General features: G+C 39.6%; 1 protein-coding gene across 1 annotated transcript in view; it reads left to right on the top strand.

Annotated features, from left to right (window-relative positions):
* SORCS3 (sortilin related VPS10 domain containing receptor 3) overlaps positions 1–15,744 on the top strand; it is a 539,475-nt gene that overhangs the window by 477,237 nt on the left and 46,494 nt on the right. The window lies entirely within an intron of this gene.

The raw sequence follows: 15,744 nt of genomic DNA, 5'->3' as shown, positions 1-15,744 counted from the left end.
TAACTGCATCCAATAAAGTCGTTGGAAATGAACCAGCACTGCTTCCATTGATCTGTTTTTCAATTCTCTGTTGTTTGCTGGAAGAGCTTGACTTGACTTTGCCTAAAGTAAGTCATTCGGGTAATTGGCAAATCCAGGGGAACTCCGAAGTCATTGCGTCTCAGGCTGGCTGCCGGATTCACATCCTTCAGTTTGTCATCAGACTTGCCATCAACTCAAAGGCCCATTCTCATTTGTGCCAAGGAACACACAGGCAGAATGCATGCCTGCATAGGGACTTTTGGATGGTACTGGGATGTACTGGAGGCTAGCAGTAACCTGGGGAAAAAGAAAGGCTTCTTTTGACCGATGGATTCCTATGTGGGATGGACAGCTTACAGTATGGGTTTTGGAGGTTGGTGTTCCCGGGAGAGAGTGCTCTTGTTGCCACTTACCAAGCATGTGACCTTAGACACTTTACTTATCCTCCCTCTGCACTCAGGTTTCCTCACGTGGGTGTGAGAGTTAAGTGAAATAACCTCCATTGACGGACATTAGAGCTGTTTGTAGTCTCCTAATGATCAAGAAGTGGGCCACTTGCAGGGAAGAACCTTGGCCAACTAGAGCAGTGGTCAGCAAATTTTTCTGTAAAGATTTTAGACTTTGCCTGCTACGTGGTCTTTGTTGCAACTGCTTGGCTCTCCCCATCTAATGTGAAAGAAGCCGTAGACAATATGTAATGATTGGACATCCGCTTTACTTATGGACACTGAACTTTGCAATTCATACAATTTTCACATGTCATAAAGTACTGTTTTTCATTCTCCCTACCCCTACCCAAACTATTGAAAATGTAAAAACTATTGTTAGCTTTTAGGCTATCCAGAACAAGTAGTGGCCAGATTTGTCCCACAGGCTGTCATTGGCAGACCCTGAACATTAGAGAGTACACATGGAGCTTCAACCATTGTAGATATGTTACAGAGATCATCGGAGTTTCTGACTCAGTTTCTACAAACTTCCCATCCCGGTAAAGTACTTCTCCAGGTGCATCCTCTTATGAACTATTGCAAAGACAAAATCGTTTGAAATGGCTTAGAAGTGTCCTCATTTCTGATCCAGATCACATAGACTTGTCTTAACCTCTTTCATGAAGCCCTCCACGATTTGCCCAGCTCAACCTCATTTCCTTTCAATGAATTCCTATCTTAAGCTTGAGGGTTTGGCTTACAGGTGTATTTCATTTGGTTTGCACTTTTTTTTTAAATGGAGCCAAAATTTGCAAAGTCAGAAACATCTGGCAGCATTGAGCCCAAATGCCCATAGTTCAACAGTCTGCGATAGCTACTACATGACAGTTGCCCACTTTTGACTAGTTATGCTATTTCTTGCCTCATCTCATACCCGAGGTACATGCATCTGCTCCCATTGCTTCAGCTCACTCATTATTTGTTTAAGTTGCCCTAGTGGCTCCTGTAAGATTCTGAGTGTTTGATTCCCAATGTAAATTTCACAATTTCATACCTGTATTTTTTTATAGTTATTTTTGAAAAATTAAAAAACTCAGTTAAGTACAGAGAATAATGTCACAAGCACCTGTGTACTAACTATTTGGAATTAATAAATATTAATACGTTATCACTTTGGCTCCAGACTTTAAAAATAAATGTGCAAGTCATTTCACATAGAGCTGGTCTTCTCAGTACTGCCCATTTCCAGACTCCTTTCCCTATTCCCGATGCAGTTCAGTGGCTGCCATGTTTTTGATATATATCCTTCTAGCACATGAGGTGATGCGTTTAACACATATGAAGGTCAAACAGTTAAGTTCAGGAACTTTCCACCATGCGCATACACAGTGGAAAATTCGCGAACTTAATTGTCTGATCTCATATATTTATTCATAGAGCTATAGGTGGTATTGCATTAAGTGTTTTTAAAATATTTAATGTACCTAAATGCTCTCGTTCTTCTACATGTGTCTGTCACTCAATCTTGGGGTATATCCATCTGGTCCAGAAACTTTTAATACTACATGGCATTTTGTAATGATATGAATATACACAATTTTATTTCTCCTACCAATGGACATTTAGGTTGTTTCTGGTTTTGCATTATTACAAACAGTATTGTCCTATCTTTGTATATGCCTCCAAGTACATACATAGAAGTTCTCTGAGCTACATACCTACAAGTGGACTTGCTGAGTCACAATGAATTGTCATTGTGACCTTTATTTTGCACAGTTTCCTAATTGTTTTATGTATTGGTTGTGGTTGCAGTTAAAGTGTAAGGTCTTTTTTAGTCTGTAAAATTCATGAGGTTTGCAACTGTCTTATTCATCATCCCCCACAGCACCGAACATGGAGGCTTGTGCGTAACTGGTGCTCAGCAGACATATGGTGAGTTAATAATACTATTGGACCGGACTGCAAGCTATTTAAGGGAAAGGCCTGAATTTTACGCCTTTGCTGATGCTTTTAGCTCTTGGTTCAGGATTTGACACAAAGTAGGAGACTGAGAAATATAATGACGTAGGAAAACAGGTGTCCATCATTCTGCTTCTCTCCTACAGCTCTTTTAATTCCTTTATGTTTCCTCCTCTCTTAAATCCTGTCTTGGATATCCATCTTCTCCCTCTTCTTTCCATCTGTTAAGTTTTCCTACATCACCCAACTCCTGACTCATCTTTTGCAGACCACAGTTTCTAACCCACTGTTGTGGACATTAAGGTTTCAAGCCCAGAGACAGAAAACTTAGGTTTTGAGAAAAGAATCCAAGTTGTTTGGACATAGGATTTCTTTAAATTAATTTTTTAAAGTCCGCTTTCTTTCTTTTGTTTCTTCAGTGCCAGTGCCTTTTGGTTTCTTAATCTTCCCTCTACCCACCTCCTCTCCCAGTACTTACTTTCAAGCCTTTTAATCCCTACCTCTTTCCACCATCTCACCGATCATTATATTGTGTAAGTAACACAGGCTCCACTTGCAAGATTTCTTGCTGTTGATCCCCTGCCTATTTCTATTAAGGTCTAGTTCATGTCTCACTTTCACTCAGTGCCGTTTCCCTGTAGCTGCTGACCTCCTTTCCCTCTAATCCCATCTACATCCTAATGGAAAAACAATCAGGTGGCATGGACGCGTACCAATAACCAGAGCTGTGGCCTGAATTTCTGGAGACCGACAATTGCTGGCCGCTGATGGCTGACCTTCTCAGAACACTGCTCTTTCTGCTTTGATTTGAAATCTGTCCTTAGCAGCTTCTCCCATGGAAGCAGAAAGGAGGGCTTAGTATGGAGGCAGGAGGCAAGCAGAGACATGGGGAAGCCAGACCTTTCAGAGAGAACTCGACTTTTATAGGAATGTTCATCAAAAGGACTCAGGGGTCCTCATGGATCAAGTTCCTATTACAAGAACATTTATTATGTCTTTATTCAACAATACATATTGAGGGTCCACTACAAGGTAGGGGTTGTTCTAAGAGTTCTGGGAGCTGGGCTAGGGCATAAACAAAATAGTCGAGGTTTCAGCTGCTGGGGAGTTTTATGTTCTAAAGCCTGTCCCACACCTTACGGAAGAAAGATCAGTTTTGTATGAGGTTTACATCAGTTCTAATGTTCATGGAATCTGTTCTACAATCCAATTTGGAGCGTTTAAGAGTGATGGTGGTGGAGAGGCCGTGTGGGGAAGAAGGAGGAGGAGGAGAGGAGGGAAGCAGTGGGGAGGGGAGGGGAGTGAAGAGAAGAGAAAAAAGAGGGAGAGAGAGAAGATATTACCATCAACCTCCGAGTTTCTCTAAGTTGCAAAGATTCGAACCCTGAATGTCGCTTCAGATCGTTGCTTATTTCCTCACCTGAGCAAGAACAGCACTGTCCGCGAATGAAAAGGGACAGCACAGAATATGAGAAGCGGTTATCTCCACTGGGTTTTTAAATTTACTTATTTATAGATTGTTTTTGCTTTCGAAAATTTTATGAGAATTCCTTATTTTTTGTAATGAGAAAAGGGAACTCATTTATCGAAATAGATACATGAAAAAAAGTATCTCCCTATTAATGAAAGAGAGAGGCTGTGTTTCACTATATGTGGGTCATACTTACTCTACCTGTGAGGTGGTGACCTAAAGCAAGGGAGAACCTTAACTACCCTCCATCACTTCCCAGTTCTCACTAATGCTCTGAATAAAGTAATGCTAAATAATTACACATAAATAGGCTACTGGAACCCAATCAAAGATAAGAATGAAAAATAGACAAGTCCTACTTGCAGAATAAAAATTCAGACAATTACTAGATAGTGGCTTCTGATGAATTAGGGCTCTAAATAATTTCTTCAAGGTCATCTGGTTAATTTATGCTGCATTTATAAGTTATTGTGTATTTTAAAAATTAATGAAAGATTTAATTATAGCAGGATTGCCTATGACCTTTTGTGAAATGACTTCATCATAAATTTGCAGGCATTTCAGAACTGTTTTCCAGATTTCTAATAATTTGCTCTCAAATTAATGACATCCAGCCAGTGAAAGAAGTCGAGGCTGGTAAAAGGATTGAGTTGGGATTTGCTGTTTCCTAGCAATGGCTAATTCTGAGTCCTGGACAGAGGTGGCAGAGAAGATGGTGTGTGACTCACCGGAATCCACAGCAGATTTAACTGTTTACTTAGAAGAATGAGAAATAAATCCAGTGTGTCAATGGGGGAAATTGCACGTAGCCAGACAGGGTCATTGCAGAGCATTTGATGTGGGCATATTTATCTATATGTCAATGTGGAGGCAACACCTGAGCCAATGGGAGAAGTCTTCTTCTGCCTTAGCACTTGCAGGCATTCTCCTTTATAAACGGAAGGACTGTGCCAGCCTTCCAACTTTCTGGCCACCAGGGAAGCCCAATTTAGACTCCATTACCCTATGATTTTCACCTACCTTAGGGGTTCAATGAGAACAGCTAAATGGTCCCTGGAGGGGAGCAGGCTCATTTCCCCAGAGACCAGGATACATTACTGTCTGTGTCATTGTGATAATTCATTTGATCCAACAGAGTGAGGGGAAAGACGTGCCAGATTTTAGCACACCAAATCAATTCGTCTCTCTTAGAAGACACGAGTGGCACACATCTGTGGTTCCAGAGCGGCAGGCTAGGGTTTGGCAAAGCCAGAGCACCCGTTAGCTATAGCAGCCTGGCAGAAAAGCCAGCAAAATGGGGATAGTGGATCTTAGCTGAAGCCCTCCCTAACTATAATCCTGGTTGTGATCACTTATCTACCCTGCATTCCTCCAGCAATTATTCACGGTGCTCCTGTTATGTGTGGTGTGCTGTGACTCAGCCTGCAGGCTGCAAAGGTTTCCCACGGAAAACATTCAGTGTGGGAGAAAGAGCTGGGTTTCAGGAGAGCTGGATTCTTGTTCTTTGTGTTCTTGAGCAGGCCACTACTTTATCTGGGTCTTGGTTTTCCCCACCAACATATGAAGGGTTTGGGTCAAAAGTTCATTCCTAAGAACCCTTCCAATAACAAGCCTTTATAATTCTGTTTGTTTTCTTTTCATGCCCCAGGGACTCCCATCTAGAGAACAAGTCAATAAAGATTGTCGTAGTTCAGGTTTAAGTATGTAATTCCCCACATGTTAGATACTTTAAACCTTGAGACAAATAAGGCCATAATTGAAACTCTCTAGATACATCTCTGTAGATTTCTTTTTTCCTCCTTTCTCCAACCATGCTTTTAGTTTTATATATTTCAAGGTGTTTTTGCCTCTTGTGCCTGAAGCCTATTATGAATTAGAGCTAAGAGGCACCCCCGTGCTCATACTTTAGTGCCAAATGTACAGTCAAGTGATTGCTAATGAGCCATGAAACACTTAAAACGGGGTATGAACCTTGCTGAAAACAAAGTGCTGAGAACTGTGTTTTAACATTAGCAGCAACTGCCTAAGATGGACTCCTGGCTCCAGCTCCTACTTGCTGTGTAATGTTATTGGATGAGTTGTTTAACTTCTTTGAGCTTCAGTTTCCTCATCTGTTAAATGGAAATGATAAATGAAACGAGATAATCCATGCAAAGTGGTTAGCATATTATCAGTGTTCAATAAATTCTTACTCATATTGGTCGATCATTGTTATTTGATTGACTTCTACTAGCGTACCAACTATTTAGAAGGGTTGTAGTAAGGATCGTAGAGCCATAAAAGCATAGGCACACTATCTGCTCACAAAACTCTAAGACGTTAAATTATTCTAATTAAATACAATTACGTAAAAATGTTAACAGTTTTAAATTATTCATTTTTAATTTATACTGCACATTATAGACACATAACACACTTAAACTTCAGAATTCTGTTGTGTACTGTTGTTATCTTCATTTTGCACGTGAGGAAACTGAAGTCTAATTATTCTGTGGAAGGAACTTTCCATAGGTCCAGGATCGTGGCTTACATCTCTCCTGTCTGATCCTAACACCTGTGTGTTTGACCACTTCATTCTACTGGCTCTCAGGCGATAAATATATGACAAGCACTTGTGATGTGTAAGGTACAGGTTATATAAATTGCAAATTTCTGAGAAATGTAGCAAGGAGGATAAAACACCATTGAGCAGGAGGAAAGGTCATGGAGGGCATAACAGAAAAGTTAGCGTTTGAATTGAAACTAAAAAGAACCAATCAAGGAGAGAATAATCTCAAAACCTTTAGGGTATTGTTACATAATGCAAAAACCTACAAAAAACACAAAGAAAAATGGAAGATTTGAAATATCTTAGGGGAATATTTTAATAAACTTCTACCAAGCAATCAAAAAGTTAGTATGATTTTGGATATGAATAATACTATTAGCAAGCTTTATTTAGAAGGCTTTTATACAACCCTCCTCTCAACAAGTAGCAAACGCATATTTTTAAGCAAACATAGTATTTTTTAAAGGACCATACACTGTAACAATTTCTTTTTTTAATTCAAGTTTATTGGGGTGACAATTATTAGTAAAGTTACTGCACACCTGAAACACTGTACTAATTTCAAAAAGCTGATATCATGTTCTCTCTAAATATTACAATTAGATCAAAATTTTAAAATAAAATGATCACAAGGTAAATAAATAAAGGGGTAAACATATATTTGGAAATAAAACCCTGGGTTATTTTGGAGTAGTTTTGTTTCTTAAAGAGGAAATCAAAACATCACTATGAAATATTTAAAATTAAAAGGTTTTCCCTTCCCTCTTTTCCCCTCCCAAGAATTACTTTCTATATTTTACTTGAGATTTGCAGGATGGGTAGGAGTTGGACAAGATCAGATAGGAAAGGTATTCAAAGCAGAGGAAAAGCAGACACTAGGAAATCACTCTTCTTTTAGTGGAACAAAATGGACTTTTGTTTGAGCACAAGTGAAAAAATGGAGAGTAGAAGGAGATAATACCTCCAAGGTAGATGGAGGCCAATGCAGAAGGTTCTTGAATAAAAATCAAAGTTATTAGCATGATATTCATGTCTAAGTCTTGCGAGAGTTCAAGGACAAGGGCAGCTACACTGGAAGTTTTTTACATAGAGGTGGAAGTTGGGGAAATGAATAGGATTGCCAAGGTCAAGTATAGGGACCGGGGACAGAGAAGAAGAAGGCTTAAGTTATGGCAGTCATAAATGGAAAAAGGAAGAGAAGGCACCAAAAATTTAGAAGAGGGAGAGATCAGTTCAACTTGAGATACCTAAGGGTTGCTTCTAAGAGGAGGTGACATTTAAGTAGGGGCTTGAGCTGGGATTGGGGCAGGCAGAAAATAAAGGAGGATGTTTTTAGTGAAAAGCATGACACAAGCAAGGTATGAATCAGGAATGCATGTTTGTGTGTTTCAGGAACTCTACAAAAGTTTCTATAGCTATTATCACTAGTACGTGTGTGTGTGCACACATGCAAGTATCTATGTAGAGTAGACATTTGTACAAAGGGTAATAGACTAGTTTGGCTAGAACAAAGAGTGATGAAGGAAGAAAGGTTTGGAAAGGAATGCGAGGTCCAGATCGGGAATGGAATGCTAGTTCTAGGACTGTGGGCTATAATACAGCGATGCTTTCTGAGCAGGCATGTAGTGTCATTGGAACAATGCTCTAAGACAACTGTCTGGAAGCAGGTAGAGCAGAGGTCTCATGCAGATGGATATATGGTGTAAACAAGGGAAATTAATGAGGAGGCAAGAAGTACTGAGAGCATGGATTACAGTCTTCAGCAGGAGGAAGGGCAGCCAATAAGAACTTCGGCTTCACATGAATGCCAACTTGAATTCCAGCTCACCCTTAATCTTGAGCAGGGCCCTAGAGCTCAGTTTCTTCATCTGAAATCGCTGTGCCTCTGATTCTCAGAGCGTTGCAAGCATTCAGGATGATAATAGTTGTGTAAATTTGTGGAGCAGAATCCCTGGCACATAAGCGTGCTGCCAGTGGTAGCCCTTAATATTATCAGCACACGGGAATGGGACTCAAATGGAGCCGATGAATGTGAGAGATTTCGTAGACTTGTAATGAAAAGGATTCAGTCAGACTGGAGGTTAAGGGAGAGGACCAAGTTGAGGACTGAGCCTGCTGATGCAGAGGTGTCTAGCCTGATGATTGAAGACTCAGTTGAGGCAATAACGGAAAGAACAAAGTCAGGAAGAAACCAACAGTGTCAGCTTTGGCCTTGTTCTGTTTCTTCAGATTTTCTTCAGGCAGATAAAGATGGGAGAGTTGGTGTTTGCGGAGAGCTCGTGATGCAGGTCCTGGAGTCACGGAGGAGATAAGGGACAGGAGGAGGTTCTGCTGCGGGTTGATAACAACACACTATTATCCTGGTTGAATTCAATCAAATGATCCCAGAAAAGTCAGTCTGCAGTGAAGTCCTCCTCATCTAATTCCCCAAGTGCTGTTTGATCTTTCTTTTCCACATTTCTAGTGGCCTCCTAGTATGAATCCTCCTCCTCTTCCTCTCTGAAGGGTTTTAGTCAACCTCGCTTCCCTTGAAATGTCTCTCAGATTTTATAACTATGTGTAAAAGTTGGTATAATTAGAGATGGAATAAAGAACTGGGTTAATATGCAGAAGAAAATCAGCTGACCCAGAGTTGCTCTCTGGTAAAGAGAAAAACATCTTTACAGAGCCTACTCCTCTAATTATATTTAGTGTGGCATTGTTTCCACCTAAATTATAGCAATTACATACCAAGATTCCCCTTTTGAAATCACTTAATTAATGAGTAGGTAACCCTGTTTGTGTATGGAATTTTAATGAAGTCTTTTATTTTGTGAACCACCTCCCTCCCTCAAATTACCTACTCTTCTCCCCACAAGGTTTACTGAGATCTGGATGGTGGATTAGAGAAAGTGTATTATTCAGAGCCCCAGCAAATCACAGCTATTTGTGAAAATCCTAGCATAGTCCCGGATAACCAGGGGCAGTGAAACTGCTGCTGGTTTTTCCTTGAGATTGCTTTTGTCCTTCTAAACCCCAAAGGACACACAATTCAACCATGTTCTTTGGCCCAGAAATAAGGGCAGATAAAGCTATTACCCCAATTTTGGAAGAAATGAATGATTTGATAGATTAATTCTATCTATTAATCAACCCAGACTATTTATTGAGCATCTGTTATATGAAAGAAGTGTCAGTGGAGACAAAGATGAATGACTAGATAAATCCTTTGTGTATGGGGTCACCAGGAGATAGATAGCTTGTATACCTGGAGGCAAACATAGGGATTGAAAGAAAATAACTCATAGAAATTATCCTGAAAGGGCCACATTATGTCTAGATTGTTTCTGCATCTCATCCCTTGAGTATATATGTCACTGATTAAAAATCATCTCCTCTAAGGAAGCTTGAAAGATGAAGTCGTTGGCTCAAGGTTACCTAGCTAGCTAATTTAGTGGCAGATGAGCAGTAGGGAAAGACAAGTCTTCTATTTCCTTGCCTAGTACTTTGCTGTCATGCCCAGACCACCTGCATGTTACAAGTGAAATAATAGCACAAAAGCATGGGATAATACTCTGTGACCAGAGTCACCTTTGTGGTGTAGACATTTAGCACCAGAGAGGAGGAGGAAGACAAGGAGGAGGAGGAGGAGGAAGAGGAGGAGAGAGAGAGACAGAGAGACAGAGACAGAGACACAGAGAGAGAGAGAGAGAGAGAGAGAGAGAGAGAGAGAGAGACTCTTAGATTTGTGGAGCCCAAGAAGGTGAATCTTGAGTGGAGCCAAAAACTCTCACGAAAAAAATCTAGGTGGCAAGGTAAAAAGAAAAAGAAAACTAGAAGTAATAATTTCTAATAGATATTTTTCTAAAAATCCATATAGTGAGAAATGGCTTGGGGAATTCATTTATTTTGTCCTGTAGTTGGGAGCAACCTCTATAGGGGAAGTAAAGGGTAGGCTACCTGTATCCAGTCACCTGGATTTGTGAATGAGGTATGTACTTTCGCCAAGGCTCTATAGATGATCTCTCTCTCTCTCTCTCTCTCTCTCTCTCACACACACACACACACACACACACACACAGAAAGCCCCACTATTTGAGGTTAGTGTGTACCTTGAAGAAAACGATTTTGAACAAAACCTATGGAAAGCTCTTGCTGAGCAGGGCCTTGTGTGTGATTCCATGGGGTTCCAGTAATAAGAATAATGGTGATGGTAATAAACATTTGTTGTCCATTGAGATTCTCAAGATTTTCACATACATTATCTTACATGATAGGGTTTTGATTGTGTTGCTAAAAATAGACTTCGAGTGAAAAGGGGGGACTAGGAATACATTTCTGAAGAAGGAGGTCAAAATAGTTTATCTTGGTAATTGCAAGGAAATGGGACTGTGGATCGACTAGGAATTAGCTTCTTTTTGCCAAAGACTTGAAAGTGAAACCACCCTCTAGAATTGCCTTATTCCATTGGCACTCAATAATCAATTAGCCATTTTTTGTCAAGCAATTACTGTTGAATTTGTACCTCTGTGGGGTACAAAGTACAAGAATCCTGCTCAGCCTTAGGAGCTTTCTAACTGGTTGACAAAAATTTGACCATCAGTATAAGAAAATTAAGAAATGCTGAGTCAGTGGTCTAGAGCACTGTTTCTCAAGGCTGCTCCTGGCACCAGCAACATCAGCATCACCTGGGGACTTATTAAAATTGCACAATCAGGTACCTAAAACATACTATTCAGAAAGTCTGGGGGTGGGACAACCCTATATTTGACAAGGCTTCTATGTGATTCTGATTCAGACAGTGGAGAACCTCTGGTCTAGAGATATCAGGGCCATTTGAGCTTCTGAGGAAAGAGAGCTCAATGTTGCTGGAATAGTCACAGAAGACTTTCTGGAAAAAGTTGCACCTGATTTGGGAATCACATTATCCTTTTAGAGATGTTCCATGTCTTTCATTCCTCTGTCCCACCCATCTTTTTGGTTTTCATATTCACTTGATATATGAACCACTTTGTTCTCCCAAAGCTACCACAAGTGGGATGAGTACACTGCACCTACTGTATTGGTGAGAAGCTCCCTAACTTTAGAGAAACATTTCTACTGGATAAGAAAGTTTTCTCTCAAAACTTATTATTTTTATTATTATTATTATTATTAGTAGTAGTAGTAGTAGTAGTAGTAGTAGTAGTAGTAGTAGTAGTAGAAGTATTTAGAACCAGTCTGGGATTTCTCTTTTCCCAATCCAGAACCAAATGGACCTTGTCAATATTGATTACCGCAAAGTGATGGACGTGGTTTCGGATGATGATCACCCTAATTTCTATGCTGGGTGCTCACTTCCACAGATCCTGTTGTGAATTTTAACACTTGTTCAAAGTGTAGTTATGAAAAGGAATGAGACAGGCTTGAATTTAAATTAGTCCTTATTTTATATCCTGCTTAGTTTGCTGTGTTTCTGCCATTTTCTTAGCTTCCATGAGCTCTAATCAGGAGAGCAATGAATGAATGCAATATTGAACAGAATTAGGGAAGCTAGATCTGTTCAAATGAGAAACCCTGTGTTGGAGTCAATTATGTTCCACGAGAGGGGACCCACAATGAACGTTCTTCTTTCCAGAACTGATAACGAATGGAGAGATGGGGAGTACATTAATGTCTGAAACTTGTTAAGGGGTTTCCCCCAACATATCTTAGTTGGGGTCCAGTAAGAAAATGAGGAAAGCTCATAATCCTAACATTAAATGATTGAAGTTTTACACCGGCCATATGGAAGTGACCACAGGAGAGAAAACTAGAACACTTCAAAGTTATAATATTAGTATATCAATTTACAGTTTGGGGAAAAACCTGGGACACACAGTGTAAGAAAATTTGGGATAGACGCCCAAGAAATATAGATGAAAGGCATGCACCTGCCAAGATAGCAGAAAAGAAGACTCTGAATTAGTCCACAAGGCCTGACTGGGCCCCTGTTTTTGTGTTTAGTCCTGAAACGAACACTCTGAGATCATAAATAGATATCCCAAAGAGTTGGGAAGACCAATAACATGGACATCCTTAGACGCTCAGGGTCAGTTAAGCCAAGCTCCTGGGTGATGCTTGCGTCCTTCTCAACATCAGTCCTGAGAGGTGGTTAAGCCTGAGCTTGAAGTTTTGTGCTTCCTTACTCTCGAGCATTCCTTTCCATCTCTGGGCAACTTTATTAGAAAGGATCTCTCACATTTTGTAAACTTTCACACTTTTATTTTATTTTATTTATTTATTTCATTCAAGATATCTCCCTAGAGTACCCACTTACTGGTCTTCCTTCTCCGGCCCTTCCTAAGCCATCTCCAGGTTAACTAGCCATCATTTTTAATACCACTTCTTAGACAGATAGGTGAAAAGTAGTCTCAAGTCATAGCACCATCTGTATTAATTTCCTGTGGCTGCTCTAACAAATCACCACCAGTTGAATGGCTAAAAGAACAGAAATGTATTCTCTCACAGTTCTGGAGGCCAAAGTTCAAGATCAAAGTGGCATCTCTCCCTCTCATGCACTAGGGGGGAATTTGTTCTATGCTTATTCATCTTCTGGTGGCTCCAGGTGTTCCTTGGCGTGTGGCTTCATAAATCTAATATCTGCCTCTGTCATTACATGGCCTGCTCTTTTTTTTTACGTCTGTCTTTGCATGGCTTTCTCCTCTCTACATGTCTCTCTTCTTTGTAGCTCTTATAAAGATACTTGTCATTGGAATCAGGGCTCCCCCTGATAATCCGGGATGATTTCATCTAGAGATCCTTAACTTACTTACAAATCAGAGAACTTTTTCCAAATAAGGTCTCATTCACAGGTTTTACAGGGACTAGAACATGGTCATACCTCTTTGGGGAGCCACTATTCATTTCAGTACACCATCTTAATCACTCTTTTTTTCAGTGATCCTTAAACTTTGGGAACTGTGAACCCCTTTGAAAATCTCTGGGTGGTGAACACACAATGTGATATATAGATGATGTATTACAGAATTGTACACTTTAAACCTATATAACTTTACTAACCATTGTCACCCCAATAAACTTTAATTTAAAAAAAAGGGGGAAAAAGAAATTCTGATAAATATATATAATTTCTCCATAGATAAATGCACATGCCAACAAATGCATATTTTTATTTAAAATTTCGGGAGATTCAAATTCCACTATCACCACCACAGCCGATATGGGTACTATACATTAGTATACTCTACATCATTCTTGAATGATGACATCTAAAACTAACTACAGTTTTTCTTTGTGATCTAATTAATGTAGAATGGAACAAGATATTGTCTCTTTTGCTCTAGGTAATATAAAAAATTCTGTATTAATTAATGCATTCTAAGATCACCTTTAATATTTTTGGTCTCTTTGAAGTATATACGTATATTAATTACATTGTATATGAAAACTCTTAAGCTACCATTATTATTGTTGTTGTTTAAGCTTCACCAAGCCCCGTTTCTTTCATCCAATACTTATGTAATTGTCAAGGGGAGAACCTGACATTTCTTCCTGCTGTTTCACATGTTATTAAATTTAGTCTGTCTCTCATTTTGTCAAGACCTTTTTGGTTCCTGATTCTGCTATCAAGTATATTGACTGTTTCTTCCAGCTTTTTGTCATCAGCATATGTGATTTCCATTGCTGACCATTATTTTCATGTCTTCCAGTTATTAATAAAAATGATAAACAAGAAAGAGCAGACAGCAGAACCTTGGAGCTGACTACTCACACCCTCCCTCCTGGTTGATTTTAATGCCTTAATTAGGTACTGTTCAGCCACATAATTTTACTAGCGCCTGGCTCATATTTTTTCATCTCTTCTGCAAGATTGCTATGGCAGATAATGTCAGATGCCTTGCTGATCATATTTCCCTCTTCTGTCTGCCTATTCATCCTTTCATAGAAAGGGATGGGATTAATCTGACATGATGTATTTTGTGATCCATGAAATAACTGTAAACTATTTGGAGTTGGCAGAAGTGTTTGGTTTAGCATCACTAATATCCTGCTACTCAGAGTACTCCAATCAAGGAAGACTTACTAGAGAAGGTGGCATTTCAATGTGGCAGGATTTGGAGGGGCTGGATAGATAGGGAGGAAGAAATTTATCAAAGTCTTCTCCCACTGCTTTTGTTTTTTCTCTCTCTCTTTTTCTCTCTCTCTCTCTGTCTGTCTTTTTTTTTCCTTTTTTACCTGATGAGCTTTCCACTTAACTCTCTTCTTTTAAAACAAGAGGGCTTTTTTAAAATCGGATAACTGTTTTGTTAAAGATTGAAAATGGATTGGCTCATGACTACTCCATGAAATGAACAAGAACCAAATGGTAGAATTACCTTAGTGGAGACCTGTCAGGGATATATTGGATTTGCAGACCACTGGATATAGCAAGAAAGAAAGAGAACGGAGAGAACCAGGGGAGATACTTATGTTCACTCTGCTCCACGCATTGTTAGTCACACAATCCAGGATATCAAGTCCTGTGGTTTCTACTACTCAACGCTAAGCTAACATTCATACAAAGACCATAGAGTTTTACAACAGTAGAGACCTTCAGCCTTTCCTTCATAGTCTGTTTAATCTTCTTTTAGACAAAGCTCTAAAAAGTTTTATTTAATGTTTTATCTATAGGACATTAAAAGTCATTTCCTGAGATGTATTTTAAGTTGTATGAGCTACACAACAATCCTATTTCTTTCCCCAATTCACGATTTTAGTCAGCCCCTACCCCTCCCAAAGCATCCTCATCTTTCAGATTGCAGAAGGAAGTATCCCTTGTAGAGAATTAGTCTCTTGGTGTCACCATGAAAGTATCTTAACTTGGAGAGAAGAGACTCCAGGGCTGGGAACATGAATATGTCTTGATGAAATGGAAGCCATCCAATTCCTTGAAAGACTTCAGTTGATTTAAGTTCCCGGCATGATTGGTCTTTCCTTTCTATCACTGTGATAGATGTCTTGCATTGTAATTACAAGACATGCCATCCAAGTGGAGTATGGACGATCAATCTATTTTTCTAGAAACGATTGATTATTCATATTTATAGGGCTATCAAGTGCTGGGCTTTGAAAAGGTCAGTATTGATTATCTAAGTCACGCAGATGGTGTGCTTCTTTGCTATCCATAAATATGAGTTTTCTATATGACACTCCTGAGATTTCTCAGGGAAGGGGGAAGGAGGGTGGTTGTCATGTGAATAAGCAATGGAGATTTCAACTAAAACGCACTCAGATTCAGTCAGAATTTTGTCATTGCAGGGTCACACTTTAGATTAGCTAACCCACCCCTCCCCCTAACATACACACATATGATCTAC

The sequence above is a fragment of the Rhinolophus ferrumequinum genome, chromosome 16, assembly GCF_004115265.2.
Source record: "Rhinolophus ferrumequinum isolate MPI-CBG mRhiFer1 chromosome 16, mRhiFer1_v1.p, whole genome shotgun sequence".
NCBI classification, from domain to species: Eukaryota; Metazoa; Chordata; class Mammalia; order Chiroptera; family Rhinolophidae; genus Rhinolophus; species Rhinolophus ferrumequinum.
The sequence above is the reverse complement of the archived record's forward strand: the minus strand, read 5'-3'. Positions and strand labels throughout refer to the sequence as shown.